The following is a 19,526-nucleotide window of genomic DNA, read 5'->3' on the forward strand; positions in this document are numbered from 1 at the left end:
TCGCACCGGCTACAGCACTCTGACTATACATCTAAATCTTAGGCAGTCGAGAGGCCGGAGTACGCCGTGCATCCGCTAAACTTGCCCGTGCCTCTTCACGGATGCCGGACGCGCTCCCAACGACAGCAAAGAGAGCCGCGCTGCAAATTAAGGAATGCCTCGCGAACGTGTGCAATCATGAAAAGGGGAGGGGGAGGGGAGGGGGGGGATCCGCGCCCTGTGTTAAATGCGCATAAAGCGCCCCGGAGCCTGACCTGGCGACGGGGCGGAAACAGGAACGGCGAAGGAGGCGTTGTCTCTGGCACGGACCGTCTTAATGAGGTGTTCATTAGGAATCAGAGTGGGGTGCCTGGAACGACGCCCGATTCCTGCCTTCTCGAGTGGCGCCGCGCTATCTGTTTCAATTTGACTTTGATCCCGCCGGCGGGAAGTTTTTCACGTGCTAACATTGGTCTCTCCTGGCGTGTGTGTTTCTTTTTTTCTGTCGCCGGCCTGACGTATACAGTACGGTAAGCACAGTTATTCCTTTGTTTTCGATTCGCTGGGTTAGTGGATCTCATACGGTCGCCCAGTGCCTTGTATGCTGTGTGTTTATTCTGGCTCCTCCCATTCACTTGCTTTCCGCTCCGAATTGTGGTTGTCTTTGAAGTCTTTGAAGGATGTGAACCTATGCTTCGAAAAGAATTGGTGTAAGGACCTTAACACAGTATTTATTTATTTATTTATTTATTTATTTATTTATTTATTTATTTATTTATTTATTTATTTATTTATTTTGCTCTGATAATTTACATTAAAGGATTGTTGGAGGTGCGGCCGGGAGTACACAAATAAATACACATACACACAGAGAGAAAGAGAGCGAATGCCACAACGTATTCTGTTGAACCCACACATCCACGATCAATGGTAACAAGCCACCGCATTTCCAAACGTCTGTACCTTAAGGTAAGCGACCGAAAGTTGTAGTCTTGCTTTCGTTCAGCTTTCTTTCTTTTCCTTTTCTTTTATTTCGTTCCCTCTGCGCCAGCAGTCTTCCCTCATCCCATGTTACTCTTCTCCGCTGCTGAGCATTCCGTATGATACGGGTGCGAAGTCGGCGGACGACCGAAAAGACAATGTTCCAGCATTGAATCTGGTCAAAGGTTGGCCGCGTGACCTCTCTCCGACATTGGTCAGCACGCAATTCGGTGGCGCAGAAAGCCATCACTCTAGTGCTGCGCCTCAGTTCTTTAACTGTGCATGCTTGACTGACGCATTGTACGTAGGGGTGTGCGCGCGTTGTCTTGCACTCGTCCATGTCCTGCCTCTTGGCTTGTATTTACCATTCTATCCTGCTTTCAATCGCAAGAGTTAAAAAAAAAAACGGGACGTCGCAGTGGTTTTAACATGAAGCTCTGGTTAATTTGCTCTCACCCGCCATGGTTGCTCAGTGGCTATGGTGTTAGGCTGCTGAGCACGAGGTAGCGGCATCGAATACCGGCCACGGCGGCCAAATTTCGATGGGGGCGAAATGCGAAAACGCCCGTGTACTTAGCTTTAGGTGCACGTTAAAGAACCCCAGGTGGTCGAAATTTCGGAAGTCCTCCACTACGGCGTGCCTCATAATCAGAAAGTGGTTCTGGCTCGTGAAACTCAAGAATTCTTTAATTTGCTCTCTCTCTATCTCTCTCTCTCGATTTGCCCGCTCATTACCACGGTAGGCAAGTAAGAAATAATTGAAAAAGTTTCCGCTTAAGCCGGCATGCATAGCCGTGGTAGTGATTATGTTGCCACAACAGGCGGGGTTAGCCAGGTGTCTTAGGCCAGCACTTGTTCTTCCTTAGAGGGTCTTAGGATATTGGGTGCCTTTCCAAACGTTTCTGTATTTTTTTTTGACTGGATAGTTAAGGGATTTCGGTGTACACATAAGACGTCAGTTTTTCTTTGGCTCTTGAGCAGGTTGCACATGCATCCAACATACAGTTGCGCTATCACATACACGTCAAAATACTACCACGATGTTACAAACGAAACTCTCAAAGCAATGATGCGAATAATGACGCCAAACGTTCATCAACTAGGTGTCTCGGGAATAGGCAATCAAATGGCGCAAAGTTCTTTTTCCTTTCTTATCACTACGGGCACTTTCGGGAACGCCACGTCTTGAAAGCCCACATGTGGAATGCCCCCTCTTTTCTAAACCATAAATTGACGCCTTTTCTTTTTCCTCTTTTAACTGCACGCACGGCGAGACAAACTCTTCTGCATCACTAATGTCATTAGATAAAGCACGAAGTTGGGAAGTAGAGCGTCCAGCCTTCAATTATCATGTCTGCCTCTAGGCAGTACAGTGCATCATTCACTGACAGCTAGAATCTCTCGCTTTCTCTCTCTCTCTCTCTCTGTTCATCTCAATACCCCCTCCCCCAGTGCAGGGTAGCAAAGCGCACACGCGTCTGACGAACCTCCCTGCCTTTCCTGTCTTCTCTCTCTCTCTCTCTATCTCTCTCTCTCTCTCTCTCTCTCCTCGTGTCGCTTCTTCTTGTCCGTGTCTGACGCGCTGAGAACCTCTGACAATGCAGCACAAACTTGCACAACGCTCAATTTTAAACGAATAGAAGAAGAAAGCATCGTAATACGTAAGACAGTAGATTCGTTTACGTGAACGACACCGAGCGGGTCGACTCGTAATGCGAGTCGAATTCACATTAGTGCGCGTATATGCGTTACACCCCATAGCGTCGATAATGCGAAGGCGGTCGCATCGTGTTTCACATACTTCTGGGCGCCATTGCTCAGAGTGGATCAGGGAACCGGGGAAGACCATTCACGCGACGAAAATGGAGTAGAAGCAAGTTTGCCTCTGACACACGCACACACACCCTGACACACACACCCTGACACACACACACACACACACACACACACACACACACACACACACACACACGCACACGCACGCACACGCACACGCGCACACACACACACACACACACACACACGCACACACACACACACACACACTATAATAATAATAATAAAGAAACGCCGGCGCCCGCACAGGCACTGAAGCGGGAAAAGAAATGTTACACACACTTGAAAAAAATGAAGAAGGAGAAGGAGAATAAAGGACCGAGAGAAAGCTTTCGGCATCCATGCTCGAGAGACGAAGCGCAAAAAAGAAAAAGGAAAGCCAGCACGAGAGAACAAGTAGGCAGGAGCACGGCAGCAGCGCGAAGCAGCAATGTAGCAGCAGCTAGAGCCACTCACCTAGAACTCCGCCACCACCTTACAGGCCACGCACACTGCCGGCCATTCAAGGAAAGTGCCATTGGCCATAAAGAGCCTGAGGTCGAGGGATCAGGGCTTCGGCAGCAACGCTGAAAAGAAGTGCTCGCCACTCCTCCCTCCCTCTCCTCCTCCTCCCCCTTCCATCCCACCAGCAACGACGGTGTCATTCGTGCGTGCAGGAGGTACGTTACATACTCTCGCGAAAGGCTTTCCGACGGCCGTTGGGCTCGGACTATAACGCCAGCTTCCTCGGGCGAGGAAACTGCAATGGAGCGTTATCCCTCGTCCGGCCTGACTTGCTGCGCAGGTAACGCCTCGACGGGCTGAGTCTGGAGCTTGGAGGACGGAGAGGCAGGTGCTTGGTAGTGCTGCGATGTGTCCGATGGCCCGACCGACATTGCACGAGCTTTGCGAGAGGCTGAACGGAACGTTGTACGAATTGTATGCCTATAGGACGAATCGAAGGCAGTGGTAGTAACGATCAGGCGCGATTAGCCTGAAGAACAACTCCCAAAATATCACGTTTCGACGAGCATACGCGGTGCTTAAACAATACACTCCACGTGTGCTTAATAGCATGAACCGATTATAACGCCAAAGATTGCACTTTCTTGCTCAGTGCATTAGCCACATAGCCATAACGCGATTTCATTACACTTCAACACCCCTTGTATCAAGGCTCGTGGAAGTGGCTAAATAATAACGCGACTTGTAACCGCCACCACGTAAACGAAAATCCTGAGATTTGAGCACACGTTGCCGTTTTTATAGAGATAATAAAAAAACACAACCGCCACATACCAATATCCTGAGAACCAGACAACAGTTAACCAGAAACATATTTAAAATAAAGGAAACGAAAACCTATCCGCACAATCACTTGAATCATCCGCTGTAATGACCCTTCTGTGGCAGGTGAGGGAGGTTTCACTAGACGGCTTCATAGCTCCGGCCATGCGGCAGTGCAATGCGCCGGTCTGCAAGTAACATTGCACTAACCATTCGCCGTAGAGCAGTCATATAACTTACAACAACCATTCTTTTCCAAACAAAGTGTGCTTCACATAAGGTAGATAGCAACAGGAGCCGAGTCTTCCTGCACCTTCTGTGTTATAGTAACGATGAGATTGGGTGTGCTTGCAACAATTCTCTGAAAGAGAATACGCCCTCATAAAAAAAAAGTACAACTAAATTTAAAACTTTAACGTGCCGAAGACATTCTGCCATCCAGCCACCATTGGAATGGGCACGCTGCTGCTGGCAATCGCACCAACGACCTACTTTTCAGCAGTTGAATATGATAGCCACATAGCCACGTCCAAGTACAGTTTTGCAGGTTGTTTGGTCTGTTGTCGCGGTAGTCTGATTGTGACTGCCGATACACGAGGCGCCGATGGACAGGGAGCGTGTCCTATAGTGCAAGCGAGTTCGAACGCTGAATATTATAAGCCTTTGAGAAACGCAAGTTTCGTCGTGCAAGCGCTCTGGGGAGTCTGAAAGTTTAGACGTTGCGATGAGCACTGGGGAAACGGGCGCGCCGCGCGCTTGTGCAATTACACACGCCTGCACACGCACATCAGCACGCACCTAAACACACACACGCCGACGCACACACGCACACAACACCACGCACGCACACTCACGCATTCACACACCCGTAAACACACAGACAGAGAAGGAGAGAGAAGAGAGCGAGAAAATTCTCGTAGAAAGAATGACCACAATGCGCAATCTCCATATCAAAATCACATTTATTGTATTGTTGTGCTATCTTACAGCTCAATTCAATGTACTATCGCTATAATAAGTAAAGATGCGTGCGGCAGATGCAAGATACTTATGATGCACGTGTAACAATGGTTCGAACAAACAAAAAGAACACGATGAAGGCCCCATTCGGACAAAAGTAGCCGAGGAGCCCGCAGCAGATACGGAAGTTACGTACGGTAGCAAGCACATGAAACTTCAGGATGGAGGTGTGTTTGCTAATGTTTTTCCTGTGCACTGAAAATTCTCGTCTGTTTTTTTTTGTTTTTTTTTGTAGGAGTGATGAAGGGCGAGATAGAGTTTCCACTGTATAGATTTTAAAAGCACACCTTTCACGGCAGGAAGGGAAGACCACTGTAACTCAAGGGGACAGGGTGAGGCCAATACTTCTCATGAATTTTTGGGAATATTGTGTCGCACTTCTTTTTTCCATTTTTCGTCAACTAACAGAGAATTGAGCCAGATGTTTGTATCATATCGTTCAGTACTTTGTCTTTTGTCTACTGAACCAAAAGTATCTTATTATGCTAAAAAGTGAACTGTATCGATTTTTTTTTCTTTCCGTACACGAACCGGTTCGAAAGCAAACCATTACAGAATACAGCCACTAGCTCGCGCTCACCACTGGGTTTCTTGCAACACCACCAGATGGCGCTCGCCTCCGCGCATCCCGCCCGGCGCCGCCTCGGCAGCGTTTCACAGCTCGTGCGTATCTTGCGTGTTGTGCTTGCCTTGCTGTGCGGCAAAACTACAGGTGCTGGGCTGAGGAGGTCGCGTGCTGGATTGTGATAGCGTAAACATTACAATCGTCCACAGCCTGAAGGGAGCGCTCGCAGCTGGCATCTCGACAGCGTGCTGGGCCACGTATGTACATAGAGCAGGTAAACCCGTGCCAGAAAAATGTGGTTCCAAGGCGCGCACTTAGCGTCCACGACACGCAGGCCAGAAAGAAGCGTCGCGCGGCGCAGGAGCGTCTTAGCTACGCAGCAAAACGTGGTGCAGACCCCCAATATATGGTTACACGGTAAGCCTACAATTACAATAAGTAATTCAATTACGTACGGCCCCATAATTCGATTAGCGTTTAACACCTGCCACGATGCGATGTGCCATGTGAGGCAATGATAATGCGCAACCCTCTCAGAGAGTATGAACAATGACGCACAACAACGCCTCAAGCAAAGACGTCTCCATGTGTGTTCTGTGGACTACGCACCTCAAACTGTAGTGGTGCACTCAAGATATTTTTTTACATCAACTTACCACTCTTGTATTGGACTAAACGCTAAAGAAATTACACATTGGCTGCCAACGTCACCGCTAATCATAGAAAAACAAAGCAAACAGCATAACACAGAGCTTCGCTTATATCCTCTGCAGCAGTGCGTGGGATCTGTCATTCTTTTTCAGAATTGTCGCTTTCCCTATTTCCTTAACGGGAAGCTTTAGATGGGGGGCAACTCTGACTCTGTCTGTTCAAACACATGTAAAACGCAGAAATGCATATATTGCGACGGCAGTTACATCGACTCTCGAGGCGAACTTCCGCCGTCGGCGCTGGCGTCGCCGTGGTGTCCCACTTATATCTAGGTTTCAATAGATGCTATATTATTCAATCCCCAAAGTTTCTCAAACCAGAACTTACGTTGAATAAGTAAAATAGCACAATAAAAGACACAAACGCAAGAAAAGGAGACAAGGGCAAGCGCATGCTCGCAACTGTTTAATGGCAGTGAAGGACTGTGAGCAGGAAACAGCTACGAGTAGCGCTTGTATTTGTGTCCCTTTCTTGCGTGTGTGCCTTTTATTGCGCCAATTTACTTGTTCAGCTATGCAAAAACCAACTTGCCCAACAAATACCTTTTCCGGGACTCAACGTCAGTCACAGAAATATTGCTCAGAAATTTGAGAACGGCAGCATGCAAACAAGCGGAACGACAAACAACATTCACAGTGCATGCGCGCCTTTTATCTTTAATCTTATCGGAAAATTAAATATAAAAAGTGCAACACAATATCGGAGCTCAAACGTAAAAGTTGTGTAATTTTACTGTCGCGGTTCAATACGGACCGTGAAGGGGGCTTCTGTGCTATGCAGTTACTTGCCCTACACAACGTGCTACAGCTACTTCAGGATATCAGAAATTTCGACGCACCCGCATGGGCGTCACTTCCGTGTTAGTGGACCAGCGTGCAGTTAGAACGCCATCCAAAACGTACGCCCCATATTCGATAATCTCGTGTGATCATATGAGAAAACATCATGAAATTTCCTATTCTGCGTGGAATTACTCGCCCTCATACATGTCTGATACAAAGACTGCGATCTGCGATCAGGCGTCACCTTCACGCGCAAATATTTGCACATTATTGGACGGACAGACTTCCCGGACTGTTCAGTGTGTGGCGCTGTACACTCTTAAAACGGTTGCACCCTTTGGGGTGTATATTTGTCCCCAACAATAATCGTCATCTGCCTTGCTTGCGTTTCCTTTCTTGAAAACTAGGCGTTCGCTACTTTCCTGTCGAGAATGCTGCGTCACACTGATAAGGCGCATGCCGTTCGTGACTGGGAAGTACCGTGCTCGCAGCGTTAAAGAAAGGAAACGCGGGCAGCACGGATGACGATTATTGTTGGGGGACAAGATACGCCCCAAAGGGTGTAAATTTTTCTAAGAGTGTAGAGACTATAGAACATGTGCTCGTGGTGTGCCCTGCGTATGCGCGCGAAAGACTGACAATGGCAGATACCTTGAGACATTTACACAATGGACGACTGTCGGAGGACCTCTTGCTAGGCGCATGGCCACAGAGTTGGCATACGACAGAGACAATGCGTGCTCTTTCACGTTTCCTAGGTGACACGGGCCTGGACTCACGCCTGTGATACCGGTTGTGTAATGTGTCCTTCACCTCGTTCCTCCCATTATCGTCCCCCATTGTGACACTTTTTCTTCCCCTCTTCCCCTTCCCTTACGTAGAGTAGCAGGCCAGATGCTCCACTATCCGGCCGACCTCTCTACATTTTCCAGTCATTAAAATACTTCTTTTACATCTCAAACATATTCGTTCTCATATGATAATACAAGACCTGACACACTCAAAGTGTGCCGAGTGAGCTCCTGGCATGCACTTTGCAAAGTAGTGAACTAGGTTTGAATAATTAATCCGGGACCCGGAAGAAGTGCGACGTAATGCTTACGCATTGCTCTCGCATTTACAGCTAAGTCGCAACGACTAATTTTTTTTATTTATTTAGAGAGGACCCCAGAACTGAGTTGAATCAAATTTGTCGCATTTGAGAGAGAAAATTAAATTCCAGTGATGGCAGCAATCGAAAATGTCGTTTTTCGATTACCTTGCGATTACTAAGGTGCGCGGAACCTTCTACAGGAAATGCGGAAAATTGGTCGTAAGTTAAAAAAAATAAATAGAAGGAAAAAGGGCGAAATTCCGTAACTCTACATCAAACGCAGATATCGCAGTTCTCTCAGCTGCATCCGTTGGATCATCTCGATCAGGCAAATTTCATATTATTATTAACTGATTAGGTGAAATCGTAGCAATGTTCACGAAGGTGTTGCATATATAACCCACAAGTAAGTCCTGTATATGAGAGCAGTGAATATTACACTGATTTTGTCCTTCATTGGATTCGCTATGGAATGCAGTTTTCAGAATGGTGATATTGTTTTTCCCTGCTGAGCTACGCTGTAAGCCTGATCGTCTCACTATTTTTTTCGATTTGGAGATTTTCAATTCTTATTAAAAATTGACGGTCTAAATCAAATATCCGCTAAAGAAAGTCGCTTTAAACTTTTCCTATTAAATTCAACAAACCTCAGTGAATTCGGTGCAGTGCATGGCGAAAAGAACGATTCCTGTTTTCTCAAGGATTAAAGTAAGAGGCGCGATTTACATTTATAAGTGAAATTTTCAACAGCCTTTATTAAAAATTGACGGGACAATAAAATATTCATTTCCAACAGTCACGATATAGCAACGTTTCTTTTAAATGCAATAAATCTCAGCAAATTTAGCGCAGAGGTTCCTGAGAAAAACAATTTTTCTTTTTCCATGAATTTAGAGAGGAGCCCGCGAGCTAAGGCTTCCTCTTAAGGAAGATTTAGCTCGGAAGCTCCTATCTATATACATGGAAAAGGATGTTGTATTTAAAGCACTGCCTTTCTTTTCTAAATTGTTTAATATTGAAAATGCGCTTAAAACACCAAAGCTTCCCCTTAAGAGGAAGCTTTAGCTCGGGTGCTCCTATCTAAATACATGTAAAAGGAGAATTCGTTTTTCTCGGCAACTACTGCACAAATTTGACAAGGTTTGTTGCGTTTAAAAGAAAAACTTAAAATCTAGTGACTGTTGGTTTCATATTTTCGATTTAGATTGTCATTATTTTATTAAAAATTAGAAAAAATCGGAAATTTTCAAAAAACGAAACCATCAAGTTTACAACTCTGTAACTCAGCAACGAAAATTGATAATACAATTGAGTGAATTGCATCTAATAGTACATCTAAAGCGGACAAAATTGATATGTTACACATGAATTTCAAAAAATTTACTAATATGTGAATATAGCTTTTGCAGAACCCTTCTAAACAACGTAACAAATTCACGTAAGATATAAAATTACGTATCGAATTTGTCCGCGTTCAATGATCTAATGAATCCAGTTTACATAACCGAGATAGCTGTTTTTTATGCAGCGCTATGAATCTGTAAACTTCATGCTTCTATTTTTTTCAAGCTATCGAATTTTTGAAAATCATTTTAAGAAAATTTAGGGCCTAAATACAAATTCCGCGACCAACAGTCACTAGAATTTAACTTGCTCTCTGAAATGCTACAAATTTCGTTAAAATCGGTCCAGGGGTTACCTCAGAAAAACGTTTTTGCGTTTTTACATGTATTTGAATAGGCCGCGTTGGAGTTGGGCCCGAGCTAAAGCTTCCTCTTAAGAGGAAGCTTCAGCTCAGACGAACTCAGCAGAAAAATAAACTACGCAGATCAAACACCCCTGTTGCAGTCTATTACACAAAGCCTTGATAAATATAAATGCCTTGCCATTTTCTTTGTTGTCATCGATGGAATGCGTTAGCTTACGAAATGGTTATGTTTGTGCATCGTAACAGTCACAACCTTAACGTGATGCAATGATTATGTTTATGCACTACTATTCACAAATACGTACACTGTGCGGCGTCAACGCAGTGGCGTCATGAGGACGAGGCGGTGTTTCTGGAAGGAAGGACGGTGAGGACAGACGTATGCTGATGGAAGTCTGAAGCGAAGGACAGAGTGCTAAGGTTGACCACTATTTTCCCTACTTTTGTTTCTTCGTCCTCGAGCTATTTGCTCACCGAGCGACTGTCCCTCATCCAGACAGCCTTCTGCTGCCCCAGGCGCCCCCACACAAACCGGGGTGTCCTAAAACGGCAGCTTCGAGAAAGAAGGCGCTCCACCCCCGCCACATCCTCAGCTAGGCGTAAGAGAAGCGCATAAGTGGCGCATGCAGGAAACACATACATACCCGCACCACCGGGTAAAACATGCCATCCGTCCCTCCGCATATACGTGGGTATACTTCCCCGTGGTGTGGAGGCCAGTGAATTCCCGGTCACATTCCGTGGTGAATGCGAAATCAGGCCACGGAAAATTCCGGCGCACAAAAAAAAAAACACTCAAAACGTAGCATTTGGAGACCTGGCTCACCAGGGAGGAAAAGGAGGCCCAAGTGGCGCTCTTCGACCAAGCACGGCGGCGTGCCGAAGCCTATGGAGTCCTGGACGAGGGGCCCCGACCATCTGCTTCCCCAACGCTCGCCTTTTACAATAAACGTCCTTCGATCCAGTGGCCTAATGGAGGGTGGCGCCCCCGCGCACGCACTCATTTGGCAAGACAACAACAACAACGACGATGACAACAATGACGACAACAACCGAAACAACAACAGAAACCACAACAACAGCAGCAGCAATGGTCAAGAGAGTCCACGAAGGTTCGTTAAGAAAGCTCCCCTGCAAAATGGATATCTCCATTTCTCGCTAACCATGAAGAAATTTAGTGTATACGTTCACGAAAGAGAGTGATCACAACGGCATCTACCGTTAAACTAGTCGTTACGCGAGCAAGAGGTCAAGTGGCGAGAGCCTGAAAAGGAGTTACCTCTCTGCCGGACAGGGTGTTAGATATGGAGCTGTTTCCTGCGATTACTTCGAGTTCCCCAGACCACATCGGATTGCAGCACAGCTAATTGAGGAATGCAGAAGCAGGAAAGTGCATTCCAGAGAAGCGGCCGAGCAAACAAGTTTAAGGCAACAAGTTCACGTGCCAACAAGTTCGTGCGTCGCCGGGATTAGAAGGGGGCCTCGTACAATGGAGCTCAATCGTCCCCCTTCGGCTTTGAAGAAGGCATCTGCTACCGCTGCGGAGCCAAGCCACCGGGTGCAGGTGGGCCCTTGTGCAATGAAGCATGAGCGCCCCCCCTCCTTCTCCAGCCTAGAAGAAGTGGATTGCCAGTCTGCGAGGCAAGACCGCAGAGAGCCGCCAGGTGCGACACCGCGACACGGGCGCCTACCATTGGCTGAAAGTGGCGTCATCGGAGCGGACTCTCCCATTGGTGAAACATGACGTGACTTACAGTGCTCGAAGGGTTTATAAGAAGCCTTCCAGAGAGACCTGAGGATTCTGGGACATGCCCTGATTCCCGGATTCACCTCTCTCGAACTTCTTGCCGCGGGCCGCAGCGTCCGAGTTGCTGCCGGCCCGTAATGTCTGTACGACTGTCACATGACGTCTCACCTCCCTGTACATAATGTAGAATAAATCCTCCCAAGTTTGGGTATTTCATCCCGAAGTCCGGTCCTCCAACCCCTACAAGGGTAAGTCAGGAGGGTCTCGGAATGTAAGGGAGAAAAAAAAATGTCGATCTGTTCGCATCGAACAGTGGGCACGACCAACCGATCCATTGAAGGGGTTCTGCTGGGGTGCGTGGCCGCTGGAATGGCTCGCGAGGGAGCTAAGACTGGACGCAATTTAGACGTTAGTCAAGCCAACACGTGAACCAGCCAAGCAGGCTGCGCAAGGACCGAGGTCGTTTGGGACGGATACAGTGGCTCCCCAGCTCCCCATTTTTGGAAGTGAACTTCAGTGAACGCACGCAGAGAGAAAGGATCGATGTCGAAACTCAGTCTTACCGCATAAGCTTCCTTAAAAGCAGCGCCTTTTCTGAAAAGATTACGATCGACTCATATAATTTAAAATTGCAAAAAACTGCGAGTTTTTTCATACGTAAAAGAAGAAAAAAGCGATGTACAGACCCAGCGTAAATGTTCAAATATTTATGAAGCGAAACTTCTTGTGAAGCACTAATGAAGTGTTATAAATTTGCTCACTTCATTTCTTCGTCGCTAGGGTAAAGAAAGTTGCCGGGCACCTCTCCTCTCTGTATTTGTGGAACACAATGTGACAAATCTTATACTGGCTGGTATTTCTTTACTTCTTCCTATTTGCTCTAAGTGTACCTATCGCTTCATGGCCGATCCCCCATTGTGGGAATGTAAAATAGTATGTAACTTACGTTTTATCATCGACACGCGGCTACAACCTCAAAGATCTAGCTGGCGTGGGCCCAATATGTACCGCCCGCTTCTAGGCCAACTCTCCGTTGGGGTTAGGTGTCATTATGTGAACATCATACCATCATCATCATCAGCAGCAGCAGCAACACACAGACATTATTTGTGGACGATGCCCCGCTGTGGGCATGCACCGTAGTATGAAATTTATAACGATCATGAACCCGCTGTTATCATCTCAAAGAGCTTGTTGGTGACGTGACATGTACTGCCCGTGTATTTGTCAAATCCCCGTTGCGGCCGCATGTGCCGGATTATAAAAATAATCTTCATAATCGGCACCTCGCGACCACAGTTGATGTTGGCACGAGAGCAGTATAAGTCTCATTGTGACAAGCAGGAAAACAAAGGATAATAACATTCTGGCCTAATAATTAAATCATCGGACTTTCCAAGACTGACAGCCTCATTAAAAACGATTTAATTTACCTTATTATCGGTTTCTTTATCATTTTCGAATAATAATTTATTTTTCATTGCTCATTCTTTTATTATATTAGCGCCCAATTCCTGGTCTGTCCCCCCAGCGGGCTTGCGAGTTTAATTAAGGCATCATTATCATTATCATAATTATCAACATCATCATCGGGCTTTAGAGCCGAGGTTTGTACCTCGTCATCAAATTAGCCTTTCTACTCGGCGACAACTTGACCAGCGACAGGCAGCCCGACCGGCTGACCGAGCGGTCAGCCCAGACGCAGCCATGGTATCGTGGGCAGAGAAAGCTTCATGTTAAAAACAAACAGGAACCATGAAAGAAAGAGCGTAAGAGCTTTCTTCTGTGATCAGAAGGTTGCCATTTTTCCTTCATATAAGGGGAACGACGGGCCACTTGACCGGGCACTTTTAGTGGAAAGCGAGACTCTAACAGTTCGTTCAGCGCATTCCTTTAAAGGTCTTATTTTAGCGTGTCATTTCCGAACAGCCCGTTAAATAACGGGTTATTGCAGTCACGTCACGGCAGAACAGAAAGCCCCAGATTGAGATGAGTGCTTCCGAGCAGGCTCGTACGACAAGAAAATAGCAGCAGAGAGAAAGAGGATGCTTCCAATGACGGCTTACTTGGAGTAGGTAGTAAACGCGGATCACCTTTCACAAATTTACTTTCTTTTTTCCGAAGTCAAAACTTGCTTTCCAACAGGCACCCAAACGATCCCTTTGTTATATCCTGTTATATCGCCATATGACGGAATTCTATGAAACTCCTACCCCCAAGGACGAATTTTCTGTATAGAACATTCCGAGCCATTCTGCCAAGTTCACGCTACAAACATGCGGGTTTCATGGCTTCGCGTCATTTCTATCATCATTTATCTAGGCGACACTTCGGCGATATAGATAAGACAGACTTTCCCCCTGTTCCCTCTCCCCGGAACTCTACGTTCATCCGCCGTCTAAATAGCTCAAGTTCTTCACGGCAGTCACAGCTAGTCACGTGGCTTCTCTATCTCACCGGAAATAGCGCAGTACGAAAATCCAACAAATACAAACATCCCCGCTCCACCAGAATAAAATATGCGGGGCAGATATAAGTTGCAGATAAGAAAGGAGACGGCGAAGACAAACTGATGCAACAGCACGCAAGTACGAAGCAACGTTTCTCACTCGTGAGTAAGGCAAGGTGACATCTACCCTTGCAATGTTTCCACAATACTTCCAACTCGGCTCACATTAACCACAGCGTACGCAGGACACCTCACGACTGAACACGCTGCTTCGTAGCACAATAACCGACCATGTTTCTTTTTCCTCTTAGTAATCATTTCGATATTTCAACTATATTTCAATGAAACAGCACGATTAATTTTCCTTATGGCTTCACTGGCTTGATATTCTCTTGAACTGATGTGCATAAAGCAAGAGAAAACCTAGTCCATGGAATCACCTTGCGTTCTGTATTATAAAATTTTCCTGTACTGAACGCTCTACCTCGAGTCAAGAAAGTTATTAACAGCGCCACCATTCCAACCGAAGCTCTCACTGCGCCTCACTGACACTCCACGGCAAATCATGAGAAGCGTAGTTCCTTGGTCAGTCGACAGGCGGAGCCGCGTTCCACTCATCCTTCACTGCGTTTGGTAGAGTGCAGGAAGAGCTGGTGGGTAATCGTTTGCGAATAGGAGGTCATTTCCTTGTCGCTCAATGCACAGCGAGGACCTCGACTCTGGCAACCTTGAAACCGCGAGGTGAAGTCTGCGAAGGTTCATTCACCAGTTGCCAGCGCCTAAGCTCACTCACCACGTGACGCTCGCGGACAAAAGGATGTTCCACATCCACCACCATGACCGCCAGTGGCGCTGGCTAACACTCCCGGCTAATCCTGTACGTGGACACATATACCGAAGAAAAGCGGAACGGTAGGATGGTCGTTGCGGTAAAGCCTAATAGGTAAAACGCAGAGCGAGTAATGCGAAAGTTTAGGGTTCGACTCGCACTGGCGACATGTCGTCTTTTCGTCCACTTTCTTTTCATTCTGCCCTATTATTTCTGCATTTGAGCTCGACGTGACACGCTAGTTACCCTGTGCCTTTTCGGGCTTCGTTCTCTCTTCAAAGGGTTGTAACAGCGAAAAGCCCGTCAAGAGATGCGTGCATACCGATGTGGAGAGGAGGAGGAGACAACGGAGAGGAAAGACAGGGAGGTTAGCCAGTGTAAGTACCGGCTGGCTACCCTGTGCAGGGGAAAGGGGTAAAGGGAATAAAAGGAGAAAGAAGAAGAAGAGGGAAGAAGAGGGTGTCGTTTGAATGAGATAAGTCGGTTGTTACAGCGCCGCAGATGGATGAATGAATGAATGAATGAATGAATGAATGAATGAATGAATGAATGAATGAATGAATGAATGAATGAATGAATGAATGAATGAATGAATGAATTAATGAATGAATGAACGGACGGACAGACGGACGGACGGAAGGAAGTATGGATGGATGGATGGATGGATGGATGGATGGATGGATGGATGGATGGATGGATGGATGGATGGATGGATGGATGGATGGATGGAGTAACTTTAATGAAAAGTCCTACGAGCTATGGGGCGCAAGGTCCCATAGAGCGGGCTACTCCTACATTGGGACCGGGAGTTGTAACTCCCTGGCCGCATTGTGGGCTCGCAGATTGTTCAAAAGAAACGCAAACGTGGCGAGACAGGCCAAACAATGCATTTCTCCGTCTATATCGAGACTAGAAAGTCCTATACAGCCTGCCTACAAGAAAGGGTCATTCTTATTGAGTAACTGGAACTTGCTGAGCAGGAAGTATCTGCCCGTGCGTTCGCGCAAGAATCGGTGCATCCACACGCAAGAGCCGGTCGCGAATTCGGTACCCTAAAATTGTTCCCAATAGTCTTCACTTGCATGCGTCTCTGTCCATCGAGAATGCAATGTTTGTTGTTATCCATCGCACTAAAACAGAAAAGAATATTCGATAATTTGCAACAGTTGACCTCGAATCGAGTAGAAATTGACTAGCAAAGTCTACTCGATTGTCTTCGAAATTTCGAAACTGGGCCCTACGCAATAGGCAGGGCCCAGTGAGAGCTGGCCGTCCAATACGAGATTCGCGAAAGACTGTACTAAAAGGAAGCGTGGACGCTTTGAATACCAACAATCTCATTAGCATACAAGTGAGTCGAAGGGAAGAACACAAAGGAACATCCCTAGAGCGCGTAAAGTCCTCTGTATACAATCTAACTTGAGAGTTATAAAACACCGAATGAGCAAGAACACAACGCAAAAGATAGTACGAATGTCGCGTCTATATCAGTTGAATGTCAGCTACCGCAGGAAAAGGAAAAGCTGAAATGCATTCAGGAGAGAGAGATAGACAGCCCAAAATAAGAAGGAACCAAGCCACGGGCTCGCGCGTGTGGCAGAGGCAAGAGGACAGCAGTGCGTTTCGCGGTGGATAACCCCGGGGCCAAAACCACTTTAAAGTTCTCCGCAGCGGAGTCTGTGCTCCGGGGGCACAGGGTTGCGAGGAAGGTCCCGCAAACTGTATTCAAAGGCCGTCGCGCGTGTTGGCTTTTCGTTAAAGCCGACGAAGGACTGCTCTTTCTTTGTTCCTTTCTTTTTGCAGAGACAACGTTCTGTAAGCGGAGCACGTGCGAGGGTTGCACAGTAGACGCGAACCTCTCCAGAGAAGAGCCGGGCCGCAATCACTCACTTCTCTTGTCCATGCCGACCCCTCCCTGTTCTCCTTCCTCAACTCCTCCCGCGTCACATACACGCACCTCGTGACTCAGCTCCCGGGTGAGCAAGCGGCGGTATTCGTTTTTTTGAGCGTTTCGCCGATGCGCCTTTCCCACCTCAGCCCTGCTTTCCTATGCACAGGCTGTAGAGACTGAGGCAATCTTGACCAGGCAGGCCGCGCATTCCAGGAGGGCGAGGACTCTCTCATTAAAGAATGAATCACACGCTTCTAAGTTTGGGTGCTATAAAGAACAACATAACCGCTAAAAGTGAATAGAACAGTTGAATTGGCAAATGGGCCTGAAGTTGGGGCGTCTTCATATACTGTAAACTGCGACGCGCGAAGGCATATGCGAAAAGAGAGAAGTAGATCGGACATGCGCTACCTCACAACTCGGAAGTTTGCACCGAGAACAGCAGCGTGTATGCTGAGATATCGTAAAGATTGTGCCGGTAGGTACAGAACTTATTTTGGCGTTGAGAAACATAAGTGGCTTTGCTGTACGTATCTATGTTAAAGCTTAGGAAAACAATTATGAGGGATGATCTCCCGAACTTGTGGTGTCTTCGTCGTGGCTGGCCGAATGTTGCCATATTCCGGGTCAGGCAGTTAGCCGTATTACTCCACGACAATGAGAAAACACCGTAGAGAGCGGTGTATACTCGTGAACATTCTGTTTTGCTCCCGGACCTCAAATTAAGGTACCTTCTAAGCGCTTCTCATCTGTGACGGCAGTAGAGTTGTTCGCTTTCTGCAGCACATGTATCGAAAGCGTAGTTTATGATCAAGGTCTACAGATTTATTGTTGTTGCTTTCATATTGCAACTTTTACGGTTGTGTAATCTTGCCTAATTGGTCCCAACATTTTATTATGCAAGCACCGCTCTTTTAATACAAACTTCAGCCGTCAGTTAGCGCCTGTCCAGACTGACTGTTTTGCTCGTGCCCTTTTTTGTCTTGTCCTAGATTACAGTACAAAAAGGAAGCGCGAGCAACACGAAAAATGGTGGACCTCTTAGTGTTCCAGTGTCTGCAAAAGACGTTACGAAATGTTTCACTCATGCCTGTAGAATGTGGTGGTCATATTTCATCGCCAGTACTATTTCAGTCGTCTTTTCTCCACACTAAAGTGTAAATAGCGGGACTCAGCCCTGGTACACCTCGATGCATATCATTTACTTACTTACGTCTGTCGCAATAATATCCCAAGCATTTCCCCGCATGAGAACTGGCAAGAAAACGTAGGATACGAGGATTCTTCTATTTTTATAGCTTTGAAGAACAAAGAACAAGGTATCTTGACCTCATTTAATTAATGCCCTCATATTTCATGAATATTGTTATGGCAACTTCAGACATTCTGTTAGTTACAATGTCATGGAAGTTATGTCTATTGCAGTAAAACTAAGCATTTGTATCGTCGGCCTAGCTAGCTACGTCACTGACTCTTGCGGGAGACGAGATAAAGTTGGTCCTGATCGCGATGAATAACAATTGACAATATTCGCTTCTTGATTATGGTTACATGATGGGCTTCATCAACAGGTATACTACGATACCCCATATTCCACACACGGCACCAATGTATGTATGTATGTATGTATGTATGTATGTATGTATGTATGTATGTATGTATGTATGTATGTATGTATGTATGTATGTATGTATGTATGTATGTATGTATGTATGTATGTATGTATGTATGTATGTATGTATGTATGTATGTATTGAAGGCCCCTCAGCCTTCGCTCAGGGGGTCCGCGAGCCGCGACCAGCACGACAAAGGACCAACGGCACAAGGAACAAAAACCGCTTTAATTTACGATAGAATGTAACACTCAAAATTACCGCAGCCTCGCGGCCAATAGCAGAAAACAACAAGGCAAGGAAGCAGGCAGCAAAGAAGCAAAGCAGCAAAAAGCAGCAAAAGCAAAGAGGCAAGCAGCAAAACAGCGAGGCAACAAAATATACAAGCGAAAGGGAGCGACGAAAGAACGGCCGCTACCAACCATCAACCAACACAATCTTTCGGGCGATAACCGAATGCATAAAGCGCAGAAAGCAAGCAAGCACCGAACCAGGCGCGCAGACAGTCCCAAAAGCGAACAACAAGAACCACAACACTCTTTCATGCAGACACAATGCAAAGACGCTTTTCCCCCTGCTCTGCAGCACGCTCGGTAAAAGAAACTTAGACGGGCCACGTCCTGATCGCGATGAATAACAATTGACAATATTCGCTTCTTGATTATGGTTACATGATGGGCTTCATCAACAGGTATACTACGATACCCCATATTCCACACACGGCACCAATGTATGTATGTATGTATGTATGTATGTATGTATGTATGTATGTATGTATGTATGTATGTATGTATGTATGTATGTATGTATGTATGTATGTATGTATGTATGTATGTATGTATGTATGTATGTATGTATGTACGTACGTACGTACGTATGTATGCATACATACATACATGCATACGTACATACATACATACGTACGTACGTACGTATGTATGTATGTATGTTTGTATGTATGTATGCATGTATACGTACTTCCATACTGCACGTATGTACTTGTGTTTACGTATGCACCCATGCGCGCCGGTACGGGCGTTCGTACACGCGCGTTTT

The 19,526-nt window shown here is 46.4% G+C and overlaps 1 protein-coding gene across 5 annotated transcripts in view; it reads right to left on the bottom strand.

Moving 5' to 3' along the window:
• Nucleotides 1-19,526, bottom strand: part of LOC135895752 (adhesion G protein-coupled receptor E1-like) — a 513,515-nt gene that overhangs the window by 179,090 nt on the left and 314,899 nt on the right. The window contains exon 1 of one of the 5 annotated variants that reach the window (XM_065423910.1): nucleotides 10,768-10,886. The exons of the other annotated variants lie outside the window; for them this stretch is intronic. The gene's annotated coding sequence lies outside the window, so the exon portion shown is untranslated. Of the gene's footprint in view, nucleotides 1-10,767; nucleotides 10,887-19,526 lie in introns of those variants that run through there. 5 annotated transcript variants of the gene reach the window in all.

This window comes from Dermacentor albipictus, chromosome 6, assembly GCF_038994185.2.
Source record: "Dermacentor albipictus isolate Rhodes 1998 colony chromosome 6, USDA_Dalb.pri_finalv2, whole genome shotgun sequence".
In the NCBI taxonomy this organism is placed as follows: Eukaryota; Metazoa; Arthropoda; class Arachnida; order Ixodida; family Ixodidae; genus Dermacentor; species Dermacentor albipictus.